Source organism: Pan paniscus, chromosome 23 (assembly GCF_029289425.2).
Source record: "Pan paniscus chromosome 23, NHGRI_mPanPan1-v2.0_pri, whole genome shotgun sequence".
Classification (NCBI taxonomy): domain Eukaryota; kingdom Metazoa; phylum Chordata; class Mammalia; order Primates; family Hominidae; genus Pan; species Pan paniscus.
This window is the reverse complement of record NC_085927.1, coordinates 26,834,982-26,862,747: the sequence shown is the minus strand read 5'-3', so window position 1 is coordinate 26,862,747 and position 27,766 is coordinate 26,834,982. Positions and strand designations below refer to the sequence as shown.

Below are 27,766 nucleotides of genomic sequence, written 5' to 3'. Positions count from 1 at the left end.
TTTTGAGATGGAGTCTTGCTCTGTTGCCCAGGCTAGAGTGCAATGGCCCCATCTCAGCTCACTGCAACCTCTGCCTCCCAGGTTCAAGCAATTCTCATGTCTCAGCCTTCCAAAAACCTGGGAGTAGCTCCCCAAGCTCGCCAGCATCTATTACTTTTTGACGTTTTAATAATAGCCATTCTGCCTCCTGTGAGGTTGTATCTCATTGCACTTTTGTTTTGCATTTCTCTAATGGTTAGTGACGTTGAATATTTTTCCGTATACTTGTTGACTACGTGTTTGTCTTCTTTTGAGAAGTGTCTTGTGCTGTCCTTTGCCCATTTAATGGGGTTGTTAGATTTTTGCTTGTTGATTTTTCTAAGTTCTTTTTGGATTCTGGATATTAGACTTTTGTCGAATGCATGGTTTGCAAATATTTTCTCCCATTCCATAGGTTGTTTGTTAATGATTTCTTTTGCTGTGCAGAAGCCCTTTAGTTTAATCAGGTCCCATTTGTGAATTTTTGTTTTTGTTGCAATTGCTTTTGGCATCTTTGTCATAAAGTGTTTTCCAGAATTGAAATTTCCTAGGATATGTCCAGAATGGCCTGTATCCAGAATGGTATTTCTTAGGCTATCTTCCAGGGTTTTTATAGTTTTGGGTTTTACATTTAAGTCTTTAATCTACCTTGAGTTGATTTTTGTAAACGGTGAAACGTATGGAGTCCAGTTTCAATTTTCTGCATACGGCTAGCCAGTTATCCCATCACAATTTCCAAGTAGGGATTCCCTTCCCCATTGCTTGTTTTTGTCAAGTTTGTTGAAGAGTAGATGGCTATAGGTGTGCAGCTTTATTTCTGCGTTCTGTAAGCTGTTCCACTGGTCTGTGTCTGTTTTTGAGTTCCTTATAGATTCTGGATATTAGTACTTTGCTGGATGCATAGTTTGTAAAGATTTTCTCCCACTCTATAGGTTGTCTTTTTACTCTGCTGATTATTTCTTTCGCTGAGCATAACCATGCTGTTTTGCTTACTGTAGCATTGTAGTACAGTTTGAAGTCAGGTAGTGTGACGCTTTCGACTTTGTTCTTTTTGCTTAGGATTGCTTTGGCTATTTTTTTGGGGCTTTTTTTTTTTTTGCTCCAAATGAATTTTAGAATGCTTTTTTTTAATCCTGTGAAAAATGTCATTGGTGGTATGATAGGAACAGCATTGACTCTGTAAATAGCCTTAGACAGTATAGCCATTTTAACAATATTGTTTCTTCCTATCTGTGATCATGGAATGTTTTCCTTTTGTTTCTGTTGTCTCTGATTCTTTGAGCACTCGTTTGTAATTTTCATTTTAGAGATTTTTCACCTCCCTGCTTAGCTGTATTCCAAGGTATTTTGTAGTTTTTTTTGTGGCTACTGTGAATGGGATTGCATTCCTGATTTGGCTGTCAGCTTGGATGTTGTTGGTGTATAGAAATGCTACAGATTTTTGTTCATTGATTTTTGTATCCTGAAACTTTGCTGAAGTCATTTGTCAGATCTGGGAGCTCTCGAGAGGCTACTATGGGGTTTTCTTGGTATAAAAGTGTTTCACCTATGAAGAGGCATAGTTTGACTTCCATTCTTCCTATTTAGATGTCTGTGTTTCTTTCTCTTGCCTAATTGCACTGGCTAGGACATCCAGCACTATGTTGAATAGGAGTAGTGAGAGTGGGCATCCTTGTCTTGTTCCAGTTCTCAAAGGGAATATTCCAGCTTTTTCCCATTCAGTATGAAGTTGGCTGTGGGTTTGTCATAAATGGCACCAATTATTTTGAGGTATGCTCCTTCAGGAACTCATTTGTTGAGGGTTTATATCATGAAGCGATGTTTTTATTTTTAGTTCTATTTTATGATGAATCACATTTATTGATTTGTATATCTTGAACCAAACTTGCATCCCAGGGATAAAGCTTACTTGATCATAGTGGACTAGCTTTTTGATATGCTGCTGGATTCAGTTGGCTTGTATTTTGTTGAGGATTTTTGCATCTATGATCATCAGTGATAGCTGTCCTGAAGTTTTCTTTTTCGTTGTGTCTCTGCCAGGTTTTCATATCTGAATGATGCTGACCTCATAAAATGAGTTAGGGAGGGATCCTTCCTCCTCATTTTTTCAGAATAATTTCAGTAGCATTGGTACCAGCTCTTCTTTACACTTCTGGTAGAATTTGTCTGTGAATCTGTTGGGTCCTGGGCTTGCTTTTTTTTTTTTTTTGGCTCAGAGAATTTTTATTACTCATTCAGTTTCAAAACTCATTTTCGGTTGGTTCAGGATTTCAATTTCTTCCTAGTTCAATCTTGGGAGGTTGTATGTTTCCAGAAATTTACCCATTTCTTGTAGGTGTTCTACTTTGTTTGCATAAACATGTTCATCATAGTCTCTGAGAGTTTTTTGTATTTCTGTGTGGTTGGCGGTAATGTCCACTTTACCATTTCTGATTGTGTTTTTTGTATCTTCTCTTTTTTTTTTCCTTATTGGTCTAGCTAGTGACCTATCAAATTTATTTATTCTTTCAAAAACCAGCTTTTAGTTTCATTTATCTTTTGTATGGCTTTTCATGACTCAATTTCATTCCATTCTGCTCTGATTTTGGTTATTTATTTTCTTCTGCTAGCTTTGGGTTGCTTTCCTCTTGTTTTTCTATTTCCTTTAGGTATGATATTAGGTTGTTAATTTAAGATCGTTCTAACTTTTCAATATGGGCATTTAGCATGATAAACTTTTCCCTTAACACTGCTTCGCCTGTGTCTTAGAGAGCCTAGAATGTTGTATCTTTGTTTTAATTAGTTTCAAAGAATTTATTGGTTTCTGCCTTAATTTCATTGTTTACCCAAAAGTCATTCAGGCACAGGTTGTTTAATTTCCGTGTAATTGTATGGTTTTGAGAGTTCTTCTTAGTGTTGACTTCTATTTTTGTTACACTGAGTGGTCCAAGAGTGTGGTTGGCATGATTTCAGGGGTTTCTTTTAATTTATTGAAAATAATTTTAGACTGATAGTGTGATCAATTTTACAATATATGCCATGTACAGATGAGAGGAAGATATATTCTGTTGTTGTTGGGTGGAGTGTTCTGTAGATGGCTGTTAGGTCCATTTAGCCAAGTGTTGACTTCAAGTCCTGAATATCTTTGTTCATTTTCTGTCTCTATGATCTGTCTAGTACTGTCAGTGAGATGTTGAAGTCTCCCACTATTATTCTGTGGTTATCTAAGTCTCTCTATAGGTCTCTATGAACTTGTTTTACTAATGTGAAGGCTCCAGTTTTGAGCACATTTATCTTTCAGACAGTTAAGTCTTCTTGTTGAATTGAACCCTTTATCATTACGTAGTGCCCTTCTTTGTCTTTTTGATTGTTGTTGGTTTAAAGTCTATTTTGTCTGAATTAGAATAACAATGCTTACCCTTTTGTTTTGCATTTGCTTGGTAGATTTTTTTCCATCCTTTTACTTCAAGCCAATGGGTATTGTTGCATATGAGCTGGGTCTCTTGACAACAGATACGATTGGGCTTTGCTTCTTTATCCAACTTGCCATTCTGTGAGTTTTAAGCGGGGCATTTATACTGTTTACATTCACAGTTAATATTGGTATTTATAGCTTTGTTCCTGCCATTATGTTGTTAGCTGGTTATTATGCAGACTTGATTGTGTAGTTACTTTACAACGTCAATGGTCTATGTACTTAAATGTATTTTTGTGGTGGCCATTAACAGTCTTTCACTTCCACGCTTAGCACTCCCTTAAGGACCTCTTGTAAGGCATGTCTGGTGGTAACAGATTCCGTTAGCATTTGTTTGTCTGAAAAGGATTTTACTTCTCCTTCACATATGAAGTTTAGTTTGGCTGGATATTAAGTTCTTGGTTGAATTTTTTTTTTTTTTTTTTTTGGCGACAGAGTCTTGCTTTGTCCCCAGGCTGGAGTGCAGTGGTGCTATCTCGGCTCACTGCAACCTCCACCTCCTGGGTTAAGTGATTCTCTTGCCTCAGCCTCCCGAGTAGCTGGGACTACAGACATGCACCACCATGCCCAGCTAATTTTTGTATTTTTATTAGAGATGAGGTTTCACCATGTTGGCTAGGATGGTCTTGATCTCTTGACCCTGTGTTCCGCCCCCCTCAGCCTCCCAAAGTGCTGGGATTACAGGCATGAACCACCACACCCGGCCAAGTATTTTTTTTTTAAGAATGCTGAAGGCCAGGCATGGTGGCTCACACCTGTAATCCCAGCACTTTGAGAGGCCGAGGTGGGCAGATCACGAGGTCAGGAATTTGAGACCACCATGGCCAATATGGTGAAATCCTGTCTCTACTAAAATTACAAAAAATTGCCGGGTGTTGTGGTGTGCACCTGTAGTCCCAGCTACTTGGGAGGCTGAGGGAGAAGAATTGCTTGAACCCAGGAAGTCGAGGTTGCAGTGAGCCCAGATAGCACCAGTGCACTCCAGCCTGGGCAACAGAGTGAGACTCTGTCTCGAAAAAAAAAAGAATGCTGAATATAGGCCCCCAATTTCTTTTGGATTGTAGAGTATCTTATAGTTCCACTGTTAGCCTGATGGGATTCCCTTTGTATTTGACCTGCCCCTTCACTTTAGCTGCCTTTCATATTTTTTTATTTCATGTTGACCTTGGAGAATCTGATGACTGTCTGTCTTGGGGATGGTCATCTTTTATAGTATCTCACAGGATTCTCTGCATTTCCTGGATTTAAATTGTGACTTATCTAGCAAGATTTGGGAAATTTTTGTGGGCAGTATCCTCAAATATGTTTTCCAACTTGCTTGTTCTTTCTCCCTTTCTTTGAGTGATGCCTTGAGTCATATGTTTGGTCTCTTTACATAATCTCAGATTTCTCAGAGGTTTTGTTCACTCTTTTTTGTTCTTTATTTTCATCTGACTGAGTTGATTCAAAGAAGTGGTCTTTGAGATCTGAGATTCTTTCCTCAGCTTGGTCCGTTCTGCTGTTAGTATTTGTTATTGTATTATGAAATTCTTGAGGTGCATTTTTCAGCTCTATCATTTTAGTTTGGTTCTTTCTTAAAATGCCTATTTCATCTTTCAGCTCTTATGTCATCTTATTGGATTCCTTAGATTATTTGGATTGGATTTTGACTTTCTTCTGAATCTCAGTGATCTTTGTTTCTATCCAGATTCTGAATTATATGTCTGTCATTTAATCCTGGTTAATAACCATTGTTGGAGAGTTAGTATGATTGCTTGAAGACAGGAAGACATTCTGGCTTTTTACATTGCCAGAGTTCTTGCACTGGTTCTTTCACATCTGTGTGGGCTAAGGTTCCTTTAATGTTTTGAATCACTGTCCTTTGGATGGAGTTTTTTCCTTTTTTATATTCTTTAATGATGTTGAGGGTTTGACTGTGGCACAAGGTAGTTTCAATCAAATGGCTTCATTTCTGGAAGATTTCAGGGGGCAAAGGCTCAGCTCAGCACTCCTGAATGGCGTGCTCTAACTTTGCAAGGCTGGTACCATACCCACGGATTTGTTGTCTGGCCCTTCAATGTTAAGCACTGAGGTGTTCCCAGTCCACTGGCAACAACACTCTGATGGGGTGTGCCAGCCAAAGTGCTTCATTGTAGTGATCTCACACATATGTGCCAGCAGCAGCAGCACACAGCAGGTATGCATGTGTTGGCAGGGGTGCAGTGCCGGCAGGAGTGGGATGGGGTGTTCTGCATACTTGCACGTTCCAGCCGGGGCAATGGTGTTGTGGGGTGCACTCACGTGCCGCTGGAGACAGAGTGGCAGCATCTTCCTGAGTTTTATGTTATCATTCTAGATCTTTAAAAATAATGTTCTGGACTTCTAACACATGTATTTGTGAACCCAGAGAAAAAAAGAGTATTATTTTGCGCATTTTTACTTAATCATACCCAGGAAAATTTTACTTTACAATTTGTTCTTTTCACTCAACAATAGTCTTGAGGTTTATCCATCTCAAGATGGATACACATGTAGTTTATTCCTTTTAATTGTATAAGATTACATTGTATGTCAACAGCAGATTTTATTTACAATGTTATCACAAAAATGGCATTTTATTTGTCTCATTTTACATAAATATAAGTTTGTCTAGAATAGTTACCTGGGTTACATGCATTTTTAGTTTGATGTATACTGCCAAAATCCTTTCGGTATGGCCACTTTAATTTGCCCTAATACCAACAGCTTATGAGCGTACCTGTTGTTCTTGAAAATCCTTGCAAATCCTTGATATTATTAAATTTTATAATGTTTTCCAGTCTGATAATTGAAAAATGGCATATTTTTGTTATTTTAATTTGCATTTCTGTGATTATTCACAAGCTTGAATATCTTTTATATATGTGTTGTCCTTCAGTTTTTCCTTATCTGTAACTAGCCTGTTCATATCCTTTGTCCATTTTTTTGTTGAGTTGGTCTTCTTTATTAATTATATCTGTTATCTGCATTTGTAAATTATATGTATTGCAAATATCAGTAGATATTTAGTTTTCTTTGTGATGGTTTTTTTTTCACTCTAAGAAGTGTATTTTGTTATTTTCAACAGACAGAATTGCCAATACACAACACCGTTCACTTGACTTTGAAAATGAAAAAGAGAAAAAGGGGGAGAAAGAGCAGAATTGCTTTTGAAGTAGTACTTTATTATAGTACTTTTGAAGTTGCTTTTGAAGTACTACTTTAATATAATTGAATGTTTCAAAATCTCTTTTTATGTCTAATGCCTTTGTATGTATCATTCAAAAGGTCCTTTTTACCTCATGATCACAAATATATTATTCTACATCTTTTTTTGTTGTTCAGAGTCTTGCTGTCACCCAGGCTGTAGTGCAGTGGCATGATCTCAGCTCACTGCAACTTCCACCTCCCAGGTTCAAGTGATTCTCCTGCCTCAACCTCCCAAGTAGCTGGGACTACAGGCATGCACCACTGCACCCAGCTATTGGTTTCACCATGTTGGCCAGGCTGGTCTCAGATTCCTGATCTGTCCACCTCAGCCTCCCAAAATGCTGGGATTACAGGTGTGAGCCATCACGCCTAGCCCACTACATTTTCTTATTACTACTTTTCCTTTTGAGCTTTTAACATTTATTATGTGTAAGGATCTATCTATATTCCTTTCCACATAAATAGTTATCTCAACACCATTTGTGAAAGATTTCTTTCTTTCTCCCACTGATTTAAAATACCAATTGTATGATGTAACAAACCCCATAGATTTGTTTCCACACTTTGTATTCTCTTTTCTTCCAATTTATTTTGTCTATTTATATGTCACTATTATTTAGTTTTAACTATTTTACCTTTACAAAAACAGTATCTTGTTTTCTTAAGTTTACTTGATCTTTCATTCTAAGATCTTATTCTTCCAAATGAATTTTATAATCAGCTTGTCAAGCTCAGTAAAAATCCCTGCAAAGATTTTGATTGGTGTATCTCTGATTAATTCATTTGGGGGAGAGATTACATCTTTATATTATTGAGGCTTTGGCCGGGCGTGGTGGCTCACACCTATAATCCCAGCACTTTGGGAGGCCAAGGCAGGCATATCACTTGAGGTCAGGAGTTCAAGACCAGCCTGGCCAAAATGGTGAAACACCATATCTACTAAAAACACAAAAACTAGACAGGCGTGGTGTTGGGCGATGGTAAAATTGGGGCTTTTTAGTTCACACTTGTGAAATGTCTCTCTAAGTATCCAGGTATTATCTTAATTATTATATTATTATATTCACAATTTTTATAAAAGTATAGACTGTCTTCACAGGTTTGTTCTTAGATACTTTGTGTTTTCAATTGATGTTGTGGATTAAATTCTCTTTGATCACTTATTCCTGGGGAAGCCAGCTGCCATGTCCTGAGGCAGCCCTGTGGAGAAAACCCCGCTGGAAAAAACTGAAGCCTGCAATGGCTACATGAGTAAACTTGGAAGCAGATCTTCTCCACCCCACCCTACCTCATGGGAAATCTTAAGTCAAGGCATACAACTAAGCCATGCCCAGATTCCTGACCCACAGAAGTCATAAGACAATAAATATTTGTTGTTTTAAGCTGCTATGTTTGGGGATGACTTGTTAAGCAAAATGAGAAAAATAATACAACAGGTGATTACAATGTGCAGCAGAGTTCAGGAACCACTGAACTAGACCAGTACGTGGTCTTAGAGAAGTCTAGTCTCTTCTTGAGACCACAGGGAAATCTGTAGCATAAACTGTGCCATAGAGTTGTACAGCCAGAAGCAAATCTCACATCAGTCCATCATTGGCAGATGCTGTCTGGAGGGAAAGTAGAGGGGTGCACAACCTTCCTAGTATTCCCAGGTAGGTGCTTGTCAGCAGGACAAGGGTTCTAGAAACCTGCAGATATTAGCAGCCAACAAGAAGCACTGGGAGATGTGTTCATTGACCTGGTAAATGGATTCTGGCAGGAGCACCAAAAGCATTTCTACACAGGATATACTTCACGCTTTATAAAGTTAATGTAGAAGAGATGAGGTGAAATTCTGGATAAGATATGCCAACAGAAGGTATTCTGAGCAGGAGCCTCCCCATTCCTCATGGGTGTCATCAACCACTCCAGAAATGTTCTCATTTGCCTTTGTAACTTAGGTGGCCACACTTGTTTTTTTGGGCAGACAACTCTGTTCCTTCCTTCCTTCCTTACTTATTTACTCAAGAGTTAGGAAATGTGTGGAAGGTAGATTTGTCTGACCATTCTTACAGTGGTACTCCAAATAATCAACTATTTGGTTTCCCCAGAGGTCTCTCCTGCTCCCAGCGTCTGTCATTTCAGGGCTTGGACCACTTTTAGAAACACATGTATCTTTTGAGGCAATCTTATTTACACACATTTTGGTTTATGGTTTACTTTTTTCAATCCTAAATTGTCTGTCTCTTTTCTTTCTGGCATATACTTAGTTTCTTGTCCATTGATGATTCACCTTTTGCTTTCTAGTTAGGTTATGAATTTTTCTATTACCTTTACATCTTCACTTCAAAGGATTTAGGAATAGAGGGAGAGGCTGCAACCTGTGCTCAGCCCAACATTTTAAACCACGTCTGTATAAAATTTTAGCCAGCACTAAACAATGCATGAAAAGTTTTATCACCATTAAATTGCATTCACTCAAATTTGAAATTCTTCTAAACAATGTTTGTTATAAATTTATTATAAACTAGTTGTACTTATAAAACACTACTTGATTAAAAAGATGCTTTTAAATTAATTTTCATTCTTTCTTTCAGTTTTGTTCTAGGTGCTGTCTCTCCTGCTGTTGTTGTCCTTTACACGATGGTGTTGCAAGAAAATGGATATGGTGTTGAGGAAGACATTCCAACCTTACTAATGGCTGCTAGCAGTATGGATGACATTCTGGCTATCACTGGATTCAATACATGCTTGAGCATAGTCTTCTCCTCGGGTAAACAAGAAAATATAACAACCACCAGATCATTCATGACCTTTCTTGTTAGTTCTTTAAACAGGGTTTCTGGCTTTGCTTCTTCATTTATTAACCAAGACTGTTCAATTTAACATCTTTTTAATCTCCATAGAAAGCTCATTCCAGACCAAGGAAGATATTTCAGTGGCTTAAGATACCACTACTTAACACGCATGATCTCACTTTAATAATCATGTGACACTTAATTTGATAAACCATATTATTACTATTTATCTGCCTATGTTGCTTTTGAATTTTATCAGTTCTCATTAGAAAAAATTAAGCAGCAGTATTATTTGTACTACTAATATTTTAATAGGCATTTTTGAAATGTGCCTTTTTGGCCATCCTAATAAACAACTGGTTGCTCTATTATAAGACAACATAAACATACAGAGCTGGGACAGCCATATGCCTTTTTGGTAGTGTTAGGACAAGATCCTGCACCAGTTCTGATTCCCAAGGTGATATCTGGTCTTGAATATCACTACAGAAATTGTGAAACTAAACATTTCCACATTTAGTAATGCTTTAATTATCTGCAATGTTTGAGTCTTCTGTATTATTGAAGCACTAAACTATTTTTAAGTTGAAAAGTAATATATATAGTTTTATAGTTTCTCTTAAAATAAGAAAATATAAATAAATAAGAAAAAGAGGAAAAGTTAAAAATAAAATCTGTAATAGTCACATCCAGAAGAAAAGAATCATTTCCTTCTGAACCTTTTGATATAAATCCACCCATATTCCCTTCCCTTCCCTTCTTCCCTTCCCTTCCTTTCCCCTTTCCTCCCCCTTCCCTTCCCTTCCCCCTCTCTCTCTGTCAAATATTCTTATAAAAATCAGTGAATATTGACCAGTATGTTCTTTTATTTTTTTTTTTTTGAGGCGGAGTCTTGCTCTGTCACCCAGGTTGGAGTGCAGTGGCACAATCTCGGCTCACTGCATGCTCTGCCTCCCGGGTTCATGCCATTCTCCTGCCTCAACCTCCCAAGTAGTTGGGACTACAGGCGCCCGCCACCATGCCCGGCTAATTTTTTTTGTATTTTTAGTTGAGCCAGGGTTTCACCGTGTTAGCCAGGATGGTCTTGATCTCCTGACCTCGTGATCTGCCTGCCTCGGCTTCCCAAAGTGCTGGGATTACAGGCGTGAGCCATCGCACCCAGCCTAATATGTTCTTATAACCTGAATTGTTTTACACTTAACTGTATATCACAAACATGTTTCTTTCCAGTAAATGTATTTGTATATCATTTTTAATAGTTGTTTAGCTTAATGAAAGAGTATTCAATGTGCTGCATCATGATTACTTATCCTGTTCAAAATTAAAGTTAACTCCAATATTTACTATTAAAATAATACTTAGTTGTGCTGCTATAAAAATATTTTTTCAATTAAAAAATTGGCCGGGCATGGTGGCTCAAACCTATAATCCCAGCACTTTGGGAGGCCAAGAAGGGTGGATCACTTGAGGTCAGGAGTTCAAGACCAGCCTGGCCAACCAACATGGTGAAACCCCGTCTCCACTAAAAATATAAAACTTAGCCGGGCATGGTGGTGGGCATCTGTAATCCCAGCTACTCAGGAGGATGAAGCAGAAGAATCACTTGAACCCAGGAGGCAGAGGCTGTAGTGAGCTATCCAGCCTGGGCAACAGAGCGAGACTCTGTCTCAAAAAAATTTTTTTTAATAAAAAAAAATACTTAGTTGAACATATAGAGAAATATTTGTACCTAATCTTCATATTTTCTTAAGCTTAAAAGTGTAATTGTTGATCTAAAAGGTATATACATTTATGAGTGTTCTGAAACATATTGCCACAATATCATGTCCTACCAGGGTACATAAACTTGTCATTTCCTCTCACCTCTCTTCAAAACTTGGTATTACTAGCCTTTTTCATCTTTGCTAATTTGATAGGTGAAGGAGGGATCTCTATAAATGAAGTACTTTGAATACTAGTGATGTTAAATATCCATGTTTATTAGTCATTGGCATTTTGTAAATTGCTTTTCTTGAAAGTTTTTTGCCTATTTCTTTTAGGTGGGTTCACCTTTTGTTCTTTTTGATTTGTCAAGATTCTGCATTAAATTGAGAATGAAAACCTTTGTTTTATATACTTTAGTTTTTTCAATTTGTAATTTGGCTTTTAATTTTCTCACTCTTTTTACCATTCAGAAGTTAAAGTTTTTTATTGTCAATTGTGAAAATCTTTTCCTTCATGATTGGTATCTGTCATTCTTTCAAAAAATATTGTTATCAGTCATGTTTCAAAAAATATTTCCAGGCTGGGCCCAATGGCTCACGCCTATAATCCCAACACTTCGGGGGCCAAAGCGGGGGGATCACTTGAGGACATGAGTTCAAGACCAGCCTGGCCAACATAGCAAAGCTCCATCTGCACTAAAAATACAAAAAGTTAGCTGGGTGTGGTGGCACAGGCCTGTAATCCCAGCTACTCAGGGGGCTGAGGCACAAGAATCACTTGAAACCAAGAGGCAGAGGTTGCAGTGAGCCAAGATCACACCACTGCACTCCAGCCTGGGTGACAGAGGGAGACTGTCTGAAAAAAAGAAAAAAAATTCCTCTTCCTTTTGTCGGCTACTATGCCAAACACTGAGAATAAACAGTAGGCAACAACATTAGCTTTTACTGAATACTTGCTTGGCTCTTGTTCTAAGTTCCATATATGTCACCACTCATTTACAGGTAAGGAAACTGAGAAAGATGTTAAGTAATTTACTCAAGGACAGAGATCCAATAAGTAGGGGAGCCAAGATGCAGATCTGGCAGTCTCACTCCACACCCACACATTTAACTCTTCTCTTCTCCACTGCCTCCCAACACAACAGAGAGACAAGATCAAGTGGTGCATGTTCTCAAGGAGCTTGTATATTAAAGAAAAATTACAAATGGGATGAATATTACATTGTGAAGGTTAATATTAAGTAAGTGTCAACATGATTGGATTGAAGGATCCAAAGTATTGTTCCCGGTTGTCTGTGAGGGTGTTGCCAAAGGAGATTAACATTTATTTAGTGGACTGGGAAAGGCAGATCCACCCTCAATGTGGGTGGGCACCATACAATCAGCTGCCAGCATGGCTAGAATAAAGCAGGCAGAAGAAGGTTAGGAGAAGCTGACTTGCTGAGCTTTCTGGCCCTCATCTTTCTCCCATGCTGGATGTTTCCTGCACTCAAATATCAGAGTCCAGGTTCTTTGGCTTTTGGACTCTTGGACTTACTCCAGTTGTTTTCCAGGGGCTCTCAGGCCTTCATCCAGAGACTCAAAGCTGGCCTGTCGGTTTCCCTACTTTTGAGGTGTTGGGACTCGGACTGAGCCAATACTAGATTCCTTGCTCCTCAACTTGCAGATGGCCTGTTGTAGGACTTCACTTTGTGATGGTGTGATTCAATTCTCCTTAATAAACTCCCTTTCATATATATATATATCCTATTAGTTCTATCCCTCTAGAGAACCATGACTAATACAGATTTTCATACTGAGGTAATGGAGTATTGCTATAAGATACCTGAGAATGTGGAAGTGACTTTGGAAGTGTGTAATGTGCAGAGTTTGGAACAGTTGGGAGGACTCAGAAGAAGACCAGAAGATGTGGGAAAGTTTGGAACTGCCTAGAGACTTGTTGAATGGCTTTGACCAAACTGCTGATAGTGACTTGGACAGTGAAGTCCAGGCTGAGGACGTCCGAGATGGAGATGAACAACTTGTTGGGAACTGAAGTAAAGGTCACTCTTGCTATGCTTTATCAAAGAGACTGGTGGCATTTTGCCCCTGCCCTACAGATTTATGGAACTTTGAAATTGAGAGAGATGACTGAGGACATCTGGTAGAAGAAAAGTTTGTTGTTGTTGTTGCTGTTATACCTTAAGTTCTAGCGTACATGTGCACAACGTGCAGGTTTGATACATAGGTATACATGTGCCATGTTGGTTTGCTGCACCCATCAACTCATCATTTACGTTAGGTATTTCTGCTAATGCTCTCCCTCCCCCAGCCCTCCACCCCACAACAGGCCCCAGTGTGTGATGTTCCCAGCCCTGTGTCCAAGTGATCTCATTGTTCAATTCCCATCTATGAGTGAGAACATGCGGTGTTTGGTTTTCTGTCCTTGTGATAGTTTTGCTGAGAATGATGGTTTCCAGCTTCATCTATCTCCCTGCAAAGGACATGAACTCATCCTTTTTTATGGCTGCATAGTATTCCATGGTGTATATGTGTCACATGTCTTAATCCAGTCCATCATTAATGGACATTTGGGTTGGTTCCAAGTCTTTGCTATTGTGAATAGTGCCGCAATAAACATACATGTGCATGTGTCTTTATAGTAGCATGATTTATAATCCTTTGGGTATATACCCAGTAATGGGATTGCTGGGTCAAATGGTAATTCTAGTTCTAGATCCTGGAGGAATCATCACAATGTCTTTCACAATGGTTGAACTAGTTTACACTCCCACCAACAGTGTAAAAGCTTTCCTATTTCTCCATATCCTCTCCAGCACCTGTTGTTTCCTGACCTTTTAATGATCGCCATTCTAATTGGTGTGAGATGGTATCTCATTGTGGTTTTGATTTGCATTTCTCTGATGACCAGTGATGATGAGCTTTTCTTCTTGTGTCTGTTAGCTGCATAGATGTCTTCTTTGGAGAAGTGTCTATTCATATCTTTGCCCACTTTTTGATGGGGTTGTTTTTTTCTTGTAAATTTGTTTGAATTCTTTCTTTGTCAAATGGGTAGATTGCAATTTATCTCCCATTCTGTATGTTGCCTGGTTCACTCTGATGGCAGTTTCTTTTGCCGTGCAGAAGCTCTTTAGTTTAATTAGATCCCATTTGTCAATTTTGGCTTTTGTTGCCATTGCTTTTGGTGTTTTAGTCATGAAGTCCTTGCTCATGCCTATGGCCTGAATGGTATTTCCTAGGTTTTCTTCTAGGGTTTTTATGGTTTTAGGTCTAACATTTAAGTCTTTAATCCATCTTGAATTAATTTTTGTATAAGATGTAAGGAAGGGATCCAGTTTCAGCTTTCTACATATGGCTAGCCAGTTTTCCCAGCATCATTTATTAAATAGGCAATCCTTTCCCCATTTCTTGTTTTTGTCAGGTTTGTCAAAGATCAAATGGCTGTAGATGTGTGGTCTTATTTCTGAGGCCTCTGTTCTGTTCCATTGGTCTATATATCTGTTTTGGCACAAGTACCATGCTGTTTTGGTTACCGTAGCCTTGTAGTATAGTTTGAAGTCAGGTAGTGTGATGCCTCCAGGTTTGTTCTTTTTGCTTAGGATTGTCTTGGCAATGCAGGCTCTTTTTGGGTTCCATATGAACTTTAAAGTAGTTTTTTTCCAATTCTGTGAAGAAAGTCATTAGTAGCTTGATGGGGATGGTATTGAATCTATAAATTACTTTGTGCAGTATGGCCATTTTCATGATATTGATTCTTCCTATCCATAAGCGTGGAATATTCTTCCATTTGTTTGTGTCCTCTTTTAATTCGTTGAGCAGTGGTTTGTAGTTCTCCTTGAAGAGGTCCTTCACATCCCTTGTAAGTTGGATTCCTAGGTATTTTATTCTCTTTGAAGCAATTGTGAATGGGAGTTCACTCATGATTTGGCTCTCTGTTTGTCTATTAATGGTGTATAGGAATGCTTGTGATTTTTGCACATTGATTTTGTATCCTGAGACTTTGCTGAAGTTGCTTATCAGCTTAAGGAGATTTTGGGCTGAGACGGTGGGGTTTTCTAAATATACAAACATGTCATCTGCAAACAGGGACAATTTGACTTCATCTTTTCCTTACTGAATACCATTTATTTCTTTCTCCTGCCTGATTCCACTGGTCAGAACTTCCAACACCATGTTGAATAAGAGTGGTGAGAGAGGGCATCCTTGTCTTGTGCCAGTTTTCAAAAGGAATGCTTCCAGTTTTTGCCCATTCAGTATGATATTGGCTGTGGGTTTGTCATAAATAGCTCTTATTATTTTGAGATACGTTCCATCAATACCTAGTTTATTGAGAGTTTTTAGCATGAAGGAGTGTTGAATTTTGTCGAAGGTCTTTTCTGTATCTATTGAGATAATCATGTGGTTTTTGTCTTTGGTTCTGTTTATGTAATGGATTACGTTTATTGATTTGCATATGTTGAACCAGCCTTGCATCCCAGGAATGTAGCCCACTTGATCGTGGTGGATAAGCTTTTTGATGTGCTGCTGGATTTGGTTTGCCAGTATTTTATTGAGGATTTTCACATCGATGTTCATCAAGGATATTGGTCTAACATTCTCTTTTTTTGTTGTATCTCTGCCAGGCTTTGGTACCAGGATGATGCTGGCCTCATAAAATGAGTTAGGGAGGATTACCTATTGTTCTTTTTTTGTTTTTTGGACGAAAAAAGAACTATTTAATTTTTTTGATGTTTTCAATGTTGATATTTTTTCCAAGAATTAGAGAAATATCTCTGGATGGTTATCTAAAATTTATAAGTTTTGTACAGATATGGTATGTAGGAGAGTGTCATAGTTTTTCTATTATTATACTTTAAGTTCTAGGGTACATGTGCACAATGTGCCAGTTTGTTACATATGTATATATGTGTCATGTTGGTGTGCTGCACCCATTAACTCGTCATTTTCATTAGATATATCTCCTAATGCTATCCCCCCCTCCCCCCACTCCATGACAGGCCCCAGTGTGTGATGTTCCCCACCCTGTGTCCAAGTGTTCTCATTGTTCAATTCCCACCTATGAGTGAGAACATGTGGTGTTTAGTTTTCTGTCCTTGCAATAGTTTTCTCAGAATGATGGTTTCTAGCTTCATCCATGTCCTTATAAAGGACATGAACTCATCCTTTTTATGGCTGCATAGTATTCCATGGTTTATATGTGCCACATTTTCTTCATCCAGTCTATCATTGATGGACATTTAGGTTGGCTCCAAGTCTTTGCTATTGTGAATAGTGCCGCAATAAACATACGTGTGCATGTGTCTTTATAGCAGCATGATTCACAATCCTTTGGGTGTATGCCCAGTAATGGGATGGCTGGGTGAAATGGTATTTCTAGTTCTAGATCCTTGAGGAATTGCCACACTGTCTTCTACAATGATTGAACTAGTTTACACTCCCACCAACAGTGTAAAAGCATTCCTATTTCTCCATATCCTCTCCAGCACCTGTTGTTTCCTGAACTTTTAATGATCACCATTCTAATTGGTGTGAGATGGTATCTCATTGTGGTTTTGATTTGCATTTCTCTGATGGCCAGTGATGATGAGCATTTTTTCATGTGTCTGTTGGCTGCATAGATGTCTTCTTTTGAGAAGTGTCTGTTCATACCCTTTGCCCACTTTTTGATGGGGTAGTTTGATTTTTTCATATAAATTTGTTTAAGTTCTTTGTAGAGTCTGGATATTAGCCCTTTGTCAGATGGGTAGATTGTAAAAATTTTCTCCCATTCTGTAGGTTGTCTGTTCACTCTGATGGTAGTTTCTTTTGCTGTGCAGAAGCTCTTGAATTTAATTAGATCTCATTTGTCAATTTTGGCTTTTGTTGCCATTGCTATTGGTGTTTTAGTCATGAATTCCTTGCCCATGCCTATGTCCTGAATGGTATTGCCTAGGTATTCTTCTAGGGTTTTTATGGTTTTAGGTCTGACATTTAAGTCTTTAATCCACCTTGAATTAATTTTTATATAAGGTGTAAGGAAGGGATCCAGTTTCAGCTTTCCACATATGGCTAGCCAGTTTTCCCAGCACCATTTATTAAATAGGGAATCCTTTCCCCATTTCTTGTTTATGTCAGGTTTGTCAAAGATCAGATGGTTGTAGATGTGTGGTATTATTTCCAAGGGCTCTATTCTGTTTCATTTGTCTGTATCTCTGTTTTGGCACCAGTACCATGCTGTTTTGGTTACTGTAGCCTTGTAGTGTAGTTTGAAGTCAGGTAGTGTGATGCCTCCAGCTTTGTTCTTTTTGCTTAGGATTGACTTGGCAATGCAGGTTATTTTTTGGTTCCATATGAACTTTAAAGTTGTTTTTTCCAATTCTGTGAAGAAAGTCATTGGTAGCTTGATGGGGAAGGCATTGAATCTATAAATTACCTTTGGCTGTATGGCCATTTTCATGATATTGATTCTTCCTACCCATGAGCATGGAATGTTCTTCCATTTGTTTGTGTTCTCTTTTATTTTGTTGAGCAGTGGTTTGTAGTTCTCCTTGAAGAGGACCTTCATGTCCCTTGTAAGTTGGATTCCTAGGTATTTTATTCTCTTTGAAGCAATTGTGAATGGGAGTTCACTCATGATTTGGCTCTCTGTTTGTTATTGGTGTATAGGAATGCTTGTGATTTTTGCACATTGATTTTGTATCCTGAGACTTTGCTGAAGTTGCTTATCAGCTGAAGGAGATTTTGGGCTGCGATGATGGGGTTTTGTAAATATACAATCATGTCATTTGCAGACAGGGACAATTTGACTTCCTCTTTTCCTAATTGAATACCCTTTATTTCATTCTTTTGCCTGATTGCCCTGGCCAGAACTTCCAAGACTATGTTGAATAGGAGTGGTGAGAGAGGGAATCCTTGTCTTGTGCCAGGTTTCAAAGGGAATGCTTCCAGTTATTGTCCATTCAGTATGATATTGGCTGTGGTTTTGTCATAAATAGCTCTTATTATTTTGAGATACGTCCCATCAATACCTCGTTTATTGAGAGTTCTTAGCATGAAGGGCTTTTGAATTTTGTCAAAGGCTTTTTCTGCATCTATTAAGATAATCGTGTGGTTTTTGTCTTTGGTTCTGTTTATATGATGGATTACGTTTATTGATTTGTGTATGTTGAACCAGTCTTGAATCCTAGGGATGCCAACTTGATAATGGTGGATAAGCTTTTTGATGTGCTGCTGGATTCAATTTGTTAGTATTTTATTGAGGATATTTGCATCAATGTTCATCAGGGATATTGGTCTAAAATTCTCTTTTTTTGTTGTTGTGTCTCTGTCAGGCTTTGGTATCAGGATGATGTTGGCCTCATAAAATGAATTAGGGAGGATTCTGTCTTTTTCTGTTGATTGGAAAAGTTTCAGAAAGAATGGTACCAGCTCCTCTTTGTACCTCTGGTAGAACTCAGCTGTGAATCCATCTGGTCCTGGACTTTTTTTTGGTTGGTAGGCTATTAATTATTGCCTCAATTTCAGAGCCTGTTATTGGACTATTCAGAGATTCAACTTCTTCCTGGTTTAGTCTTGCAAGGGTGTATGTGTCCCAGAATTTATCCATTTCTTCTACATGTTCAAGTTTATTTGTGTAGAGGTGTTTATAGTATTCTCTGATGGTAGTTTTTATTTCCCTGGGCTCAGTGGTGATATCCCCTTTATCATTTTTATTGCATCTATTTGATTCCTCTCTCTTTTCTTCTTTATTATTCTTGCTAACAGTCTATCAATTTTGTTGATCTTTTCAAAAAACCAGCTCCTGGATTCATTGCTTTTTTGAAGGTTTTTTTGTGTCTCTGTCTCCTTCAGCTCTGCTCTGATCTTATTTTTTGCCTTCTCTCAGCTTTTGAATGTGTTTGCTCTTGCCTCTCTAGTTCTTTTAATTGTGATGCTAGGGGGTCAATTTTAGATCTTTCCTGCTTTCTCTTCTGGGCATTTAGTGCTATAAATTTCCCCCTACACACTGCTTTAAATGTGTCCCAGAGATTCTGGTACATTGTGTCTTTGTTCTCATTGGTTTCAAAGAACATCTTTATTTCTGCCTTCATTTTGTTATTTACCCAGTAGTCATTCAGGAGCAAATTGTTCAGTTTCCATGTAGTTGTTCAGTTTTGAGTGAGCTTCTTAATCCTAAGTTCGAATTTGATTGCACTGTGGTCTGAGAGACAGTTTGTTGTGATTTCTGTTCTTTTACATTTGGTGAGGAGTGCTTTACTTCCAATTATGTGGTCAAATTTAGAATAAGTGAGATGTGGTGCTGAGAAGAATGTATACTCTGTTGATTTGGGGTGGAGAGTTCTGTGGATGTCTATTGGGTCTGTTTGTTGCAGAGCTGAGTTCAGGTCCTGGATATCTTTGTTAACCTTCTGTCTTGTTGATCTTTCTAATATTGACAGTTGGGTGTTAAAGTCTCCCATTATTATTGTGTGGGAGTCTAAGTCTCTTTGTAGGTCTCTAAGGACTTGCTTTATGAATCTGGGTGCTCTTGTATTGGGTGCATATATATTTAGGATAGTTAGCTCTTCTTGTTGCATTGATCCCTTTACCATTATGTAATGGTCTTCTTTGTCTTTTTTGATCTTTGTTGGTTTAAAGTCTGTTTTATCAGAGACAAGGATTGCAACCCCTGCCTTTTTTTGTTTTCCATTTTCTTGGTAGATCCTCCTCCATCCCTTTATTTTGAGCCTATGTGTGAATTTGCGCATGAGATGGGTCTCCTGAATACAGCACACTGATGGGTCTTGACTCTTTATCCAATTTGCCAGTCTGTGTCCTTTAATTGGGGCACTTAGCCCATTTACGTTTACAGTTAATATTGTTATGTGTGAATTTGATCCTGTCATTATGATATTCGCTGGTTATTTGCCCGTTAATTGATGCAGTTTCTTCCTAGCATTGATGGTCTTTACAACTTGGCATGTTTTTGCACTGGCTGGTACCGGGTGTTTCTTTCCATGTTTAGTGCTTCCTTCAGGAGCTCTTGTAAGGCAGGCCTGGTGGTGACAAAATCTCTCAGCATTTGCTTGTCAGTAAAGAATTTTATTTTCTCTTTCACTTATAAAGCTTAGTTTGGCTGGATATGAAACTCTGGATTGAAAATTATTTTCTTTAAGAACGTTGAATATTGGCCCCCACTCTCTTCTGGATTGTAGGGTTTCCACTAAGAGATCAGCTGTTAGTCTGATGTGCTTCCCTTTGTGGCTAACCTGACCTTTCTCTCTGGCTGCCCTTAACACTTTTTCCTACACTTCAACCTTGGTGAATCTGACAATTATGTGTCTTGGAATCGCTCTTCTCAAAGCGTATGTTTGTGTTGTTCTCTGTATTTCCTGAAGTTGAATGTTGGCCTGCCTTGCTAGGTTGGGGAAGTTCTCCTGGATAATATCCTGAAGAGTGTTTTCCAACTTGGTTTCATTCTCCTCATCACTTTCTGGTACACCAATCAAATATAGATTTGGTCTTTGCACATGGTCCCATATTTCTTGGAGGCTTTCTTCATTTCTTTTTACTCTTGTTCCTCTAACCTTGTCTTCTCACTTTATTTCATTTATTTGATCTTCAATCACTGATACCCTTTCTTCCACTTGATTGAATCGGCTATTGAAGCTTGTGCATGTGTCACAAAGTTCTCGTGCCATGGTTTTCAGCTCCATTGGGTCACTTAAGGTCTTCTCTACACTGTTTATTCTTGTAAGCCATTAGTCTAATCTTTTTTCAAGGTTTTTAGCTTCCTTGCAATGGGTTCCAACATCCTCCTTTAGCTCGGAGAAGTTTGTTGTTACCAACCTTCTGAAGCCTACTTCTGTCAACTCGTCAAAGTCATTCTCCATCCAGCTTTGTTCCATTGCTGACAAGGAGCTGTGATCCTTTGGAGGAGAAGAGGTGCTCTGATTTTTAGTATTTTCAGCTTTTGTGCTCTGGTTTATCCCCATGCTTTTGGTTTTATCTACCTTTGGTCTTTGATATTGTTGACCTACAGATGGGGTTTTGGTGTAGATGATCTTTTGTTAATGTTGACACTATTCCTTTCTGTTTTTTAGTTTTCCTTCTAACAGTCAGGACCTTCAGCTGCAGATCTGTTGGAGTTTGCTGGAGTTCCACTCCAGACACTGTTTGCCTGGGTATCACCAGTGGAGGCTGCAGAACAGCAAATATTGCAGAACAGCAAATATTGCTGCCTGATCCTTCCTCTGGAAGCTTCGTCCAAGAGGGGCAGCCGCCTATATGAGGTGTCTGTCAGCCCCTACTGGGAGGTGTGTCCCAGTTAGGCTACACAGGGGTCAGGGACCCACTTGAGGAGGCAGTCTGTCCATTCTCAGAACTCAAACGCCATGCTTGGAAAACCACTGCTCTCTTCAGAGCTGTCAGACAGGGATATTTAAGTCTGCAGAAGTTGCTGCCTTTTGTTCAGCTATCCCCGCCCACAGACGTGGAGTCTAGAGGCAATGGGCCTTGTTGAGCTGCGGTGGGCTCCACCCAGTTCAGGCTTCCCTGGCCACTTTGTTTACCTACTTAAGCCTCAGCAATGGTGGACGCCCCTCCCCCAGCCAGGCTGCCACCTCGCAGATGGATTTCAGACTGTTTCGCTAGCAGTGAGCAAGGCTCCATGGGTGTGGGACCCACTGAGCCAGGCACAGGAGAGAATCACCTTGTCTGCTAGTTGCTAAGACCTTGGGAAAAGTGCAGTATTTGGGCGGGAGTGCCCTGTTTTTCCAGGTAGTCTGTCACAGCTTCCCTTGGCTAGGAAAGGGAAATCCCCCAACCCCTTGTGCTTCCCGGGTGAGGCGACGCCCCACCCTGCTTCAGCTCACCCTCTGTGGGCCTGCACCCACTCTCCAACCAGTCCCAATGAGATGAACCGGGTACCTCAGTTGGAAGTGCAGAAATCACCCGTCTTCTCTGTCGATCATGCTGGGAGCTGCAGACCGGAACTGTTCCTATTTGGCCATCTTGGAACCCATCCAGGACATCTGGTAGAAGAAATTTGTAAGCAGCAAAGTGTTCAATTTATGACCTGAGTGCTCTTAAAAGTGTTCAGTTTTATGCATTCACAAAAATATGGTTTTGAATTAGAACTTATGTTTAAAAGGGAGCAGAGCATAAAAGTTTGGAAGATTTGCAGCCTGATGATGTGATAGAAAAGAAAACCCATTTTCTGGGGAGAAATTGAAGCTGACTGCAGAAATTTGCAGAAGTAACAAGGAGCCAAATGTTAATTGACAAGATAATGGGGAAATTGTCTCCAGGGCATGTCAGAGTTCTTCATGACAGCCCCTCCCATCACAGAGTTGGAGGCCTAGGAGGGAAAAAATGGTTTTGTGGGCCAGGCCCAGAACTTTGCTGCTCTGTGCGGTCTTGGGACTGGGTGTCCTGTGTCCCAGCCATGGCTAAAAGGAGCCAACGTACAGCTCAGGCTATTGCTTCAGAGTTCAATCCCCAAGCCTTGGCAGCTTCCACGTAGTGTTGGGTTGATATGCTACTTGGCCATTTGTACTTTTTTTTGGAAAAAATATCTATTCAAGTCTATCTTAGTCCACTCCTGCTGCTATAACAAAATACCTTAGGCTGGTAATTTATAAACAACAGAAATTTATTTCTTGTGTTCTGGAGTGTGAGAAGTCCAAGATTTAGGCTACAACAGACTCAGTGACTGGTGAGGTCACTATATTCACTATACATAGCACCTTCTCTGTGTCCTCACATGTTCAAAAGGGAAAGCAAACTCCCTTAAGCCTCTTTCATAAAGGCCCTAGTCCCATTTCTGAGGGCTATGACTTCATGAACTAATCATCTCCAAAATGCCCCACCTCTTAATATTATCACATTGAATATTAGTCTCCAGCATATGTATATTGGGAGAACATTTGGACCATAGCAAAGTCAACTGACCATTTCCCATTTAGGTTGTTTTGTTATTGAGTTGTTGTTCTGTATATATTTTAGATATTAACCCCTTATCAGGTATTTGGTTTGCTGGGAGGTTTTTGATTCCTGATTCAGTTACTAGTTATAGGTTTATTAAGATTTTTTATTTTGTGACTTAGTCTTGGTAACTTGCATGTTACTAGGAATCTGTTCATTTCTCCTAGGTTATCCAACTTGTCAGTATATAATCATTCGTAGTAGACTCTTAGAATCCTTTTTATTTCTGTAATATCGGTTGCAGTGTCTTCTCTTTTGTTCCTAAAAGAAGTTGAGTTTTCTTTATTTTTTTCTTAAATATTCTAGATAATGATTTGTCAATTTTGTTGAACTTTGAAACAACTACTAATTTCATTGGGTTTTTTCTATTCTCTAGCCTTTTTTTTTTTTTTGAGATGGAGTTTCGCTCTTATTGCCCAGGCTGTAGTGCAATGGCATGATCGCTGCTCGCTGCAACCTCCGCCTCCCAGTTCAAGTGACTCTCCTGCCTCAGCCTCCAGAGTAGCTGGGATTACAGGCATGCACCACCATGCCCAGCTAATTTTGTATTTTTTAGTAGAGACAGGTTTCTCCATGTTGCTGAGGCTTGTCTCGAACTCCCGACCTCAGGTGATCCACCTGCCTCGGCCTCCCAAAGTGCTGGGATTACAGTCGTGAGCCACTGCACCCGGCCTTCTGCTCTAGACTTTATTATTTCCTTCCTTTTGCTAACATTGGGTTGAGTTCTTCTTTTTCCAGTTTCTTGAGGTGTAAAGCTAAGTTGCTGATTTTAGATCTTTCTTCTTTTTTAAGGTAGGTAGTTAGATATATAAACTGTCCTTTTCATATTCATTTTGCTGCATCCCACAAGCTTTGGAATGTTGTGTTTCCATTTTTATTTGTCTCAAGACATTTTCTAATTTTCCTTGTGACTTATTCTTTGACTATGTATTAATCAGAGTTCTCCAGAGGGTCAGATCCAATAGGATATATAGATATAGATAATAGATAATAGATATAGATATAGATACATATACATGCATCTAAAAGAGAATATATTTACATATATATGAAATATAATTTATTAAGGAGAATTGGCTCACATAATTACAAAGGCAAAGTCCCACAATAGGCCATCTATAAGCTGGAAAATGAGAGAAGCCTACAGCATGGCTCCCAAGGAAGCCAGTGACATGGCTCAGTCCAAATCTGAAAGTCTCAAAACCAGGGAAGCTGACAGTGCAGCCACTAGTCTGAGGCCCAAGGCCTGAGAGCTCCCAAAAGGCTGCTGATTCAAGTTACAGGGTCCAAAGGCCAAAGAACCTAGAGTTGTGCAAGGGCAAGAGGAGAAAAAGGCATACTGCTCTGGAAGAGAGAGAAAGTGCATAAAAAAGAAATCCAAGCAAGCTGAATGTTCCCATTCTTCTGCCTTTTTGTTCTAGTCACACTTGCCATCAATTGCATGATGCCTACCCACAGTGAGGATGGGTTTTTCTCTCTCAGTCCACTAACTCATCCATCATTCTCCTGTGGCAGCACCCTCACAGATATACCCACACACAGTGCTTCATCAGGCATCTAAGCATCCTTCAATCAAATTGACAATTAATAACCACACAGGCCAATTGGTTAAGAGAGTATATTTTTGTAATTTCCACATATTTATTACTTTTCCTTTTTCCTTCTGCTATGAATTTGTAATTTCATTTAATGTGGTCAGAAAAGATATTTGGTATGAGTTCAGTTTTCTTAAATTTTAAAAAACTTGTTTGTGGACTAGCATGCCATCTATCCTGGAAAAGTCTTGGTATGTACTTGAGAAGAAAGCATATTTTGCTATTATTGGGTGAAGTGTTCTGTATATGTCAGACAGGTCCAATTGGTCTACAATGTTGTTCAAGTTCTGTGTTTTCCAGTTGATCTTCTGTCTGGTTATTGTATCCATAATTGAAAGTGGAATATTGAAGTTTTCTGTTATTATGATGTTGTTATCTATGTTACCCCTCAATTCTGTCTATGTTAGCTTCATATATTTAGATGCTGTACTGTTAGTTGCATATACATTTATAATTGCTATATCTTCTTGGTCAATTGGCCCTTTTATTATTATGTAATATCCTTGTCTCTTGTGCTATTATTTGACTTAAACTCTATTTTGTCTAAGTATGGCCATCCTTGTTCTCTTTTGGTTACCAAAGGCATTGAATATCTTTTTCCATCCTTTCACTTTCAACCTTTGTGTGTGTTTAGATTTAACATAAGTCTCTTGCATATAGTATATATTTAGATTTTTTTAATCCATTCAGCCAATTCTTTGTCTTTTGATTGGAAAATTAGCCTATTTGCATTTAAAGTAGTTACTGATAGGGAGGGGCTTACTATTGTCATTTTGTTCATTGTTTTATACGTGTCTTGCAGGTATTTTTTTCCACTTTTCCTCTCTTTCTGCCTCCCTTTATGTTTCACTGATTTATTTTTTTGGTAGGGACTTGCTTTGGTTCCTTTCTCATTTTTATTTCTGTATCTTCTGTAGGTCTTTTCTTTGTGGTTACTGTAGAATTACATGAAAACATCTTAGAGTTATAATAATCTATTTTAAATTGACAACAACTTAACTTTAATCACATACAAAAACTCTACTTCTTTACACCTCCTTCTCACTTTGTTATCAATGTCACACAATATATATTTTATATTGTTTATTCACATAATTTAATACAGTAATATTATGCTTTTACCTTTTAAATTCTATGCTTCAATTAAAAGTGAATTACAGGCTGGGTGTTGTGTCTCACACCTGTAGTCCCAGCACTTTGAGAGGCCTAAATGGGAGGATTGCTTGATCCTAGGAGTTAGAGACCAGCAAGGCCTTATCTCTGCTAAAAATTTAAAAATATTATGTGAGTGTGGTGGTGCATGTCTGTAGTCCCAGACACTCGGGAGGCTGAGGTGGGAGGATTGCTTTAGCCCAGGACTGCAAGGCTGCAGTGAGCCATGATCAAACCACTGCACTCCAGCCTGGGCAACAGAGCAAGACTTTGTCTCCAAAAAAAAAAAAGTAAAGGAAAAAAAGTGTTTTGCTTGCCACCATTAGAGTATTAAAGGATTCTATGTTCACTCATATATTTACCTTTACCAAAGAAGTTTATATTTTGTATGCTTTTGCATCTCTATCCAATGCCTTTTCATTTCCACTTGGAGGACTCCCTTTAACATTTTTTGTAAGGTAGGTCTAGTGGTGATCAACTCCCTCACCTTTTACTTCTCTGGGGAACTCTTTGTCCTTCATTTTTGAAATACAGTTTTACTGGCTATACAGTTCTTGGTTGACAGTTTTTTTTTTCTTTCAGCCCTTTTAATATATCATCCCATTCTCTTCTGGCCTGTAGAGTTTTTGCTGAGAATTCCATTGATAACCATATGGCATCTCCCTTGTATGTGACAAGTTGCTTTGATCCTGTTCCTTTCAAAATTCTCTTTGTCTTTGACTTTTGACAGTTTGATTGTAATGTGTCTCATTGTAGGTCTTTTGCAAATTATCCAACTTGGAGTTCTTTGAGCCTCTTGGATTTGTATGTCCATTTCCTTCTTTAAGTTTGAGAAGTTTTTGGTCATTATTTTTTTAACTGACTCTCTGCCCCTTTATTTTTCTCTTCTCCTTCTGGCACTTTCATAATGCATACATTGGTCTGCTTGATGGCATCCTGTAAGTCTCTTAGGCTGTCTTCACTCTTCACTCCTTTTCCCTTTTGCTCCTCTGACTCCATAATTTCAAATGACTAGTCTTCCGTTTCACTGATTCTTTCTTCTGCTTGATGTTATTGAAACTGCCTTTGCAAAAATTATAACTGAAGAAATTATGACAGCAAAAGACATCAGACTTAATCAACTCCATCTTGCTTCTAGCATTTAAACTGTCCTTGTTCATTCCTGGCAGTAGGATGAACTAATTTTGGGAAGGTATTCAGTTCATGGTTTGACTCTGAAACAAAGTTGATAATAGCCATTTCCCAAAAAGATCCCCTTCTAGCCTGGAACCAGTCTGCCTTTGCAGGATAAACAAATTAGCTATAACATTAGAAATTACAGTTGAGGGGTTATGCAGCCTCTGGCTCCAAGAGTCTGAACCTCTCCAAATTGCTCCTGGGGATAACATCACTATTGTAAAACCTAAAATCAGTGCCTGAGATATTTTGCAGACCCTGCACTGGATGAATCAGCTGACACCACCCAGACTGGTAATATGGCTCAACTAGTTCTGCCACCCCACCCACAAACAGAAGACAGCAAGAAAACATCACTTCAACCCCGTATGATTTCATCTCCAACCTGATGAATAAGCAGTCCCCACTTCCCAAGCCCCTACCTGCCAAATTATCTTTAAAAGTTCTGATCCCCGAATGCTCAGGGATACTGATTTGAGTAATAATAAAACTCTGATCTCCTGCACAGCCGGCTCTACCTGAATTACTCTTTCTCCATTGCAATTCCCCTGTTTTGATAAATCAGCTCTGTCTAAGCAGGGCATGAGGTGAACCCATTGGGCAGTTACACAGTCTATTGATGATTTCCGATAGTGAATTTTTCAATTGAGCTATTGCATTCCTTAGCTCCAGAGTTTCTGTATGGTTCCTTTTTTTTTTTTTTAGTTTCTATCTCTGTTAATATTTTCATTTTGTTCATGA

General features: G+C 38.8%; 1 pseudogene; it reads left to right on the top strand.

Annotated features, from left to right (window-relative positions):
• Positions 1 to 27,766, top strand: part of LOC117978239 (sodium/hydrogen exchanger 9B1-like) — a 49,678-nt pseudogene that overhangs the window by 11,193 nt on the left and 10,719 nt on the right.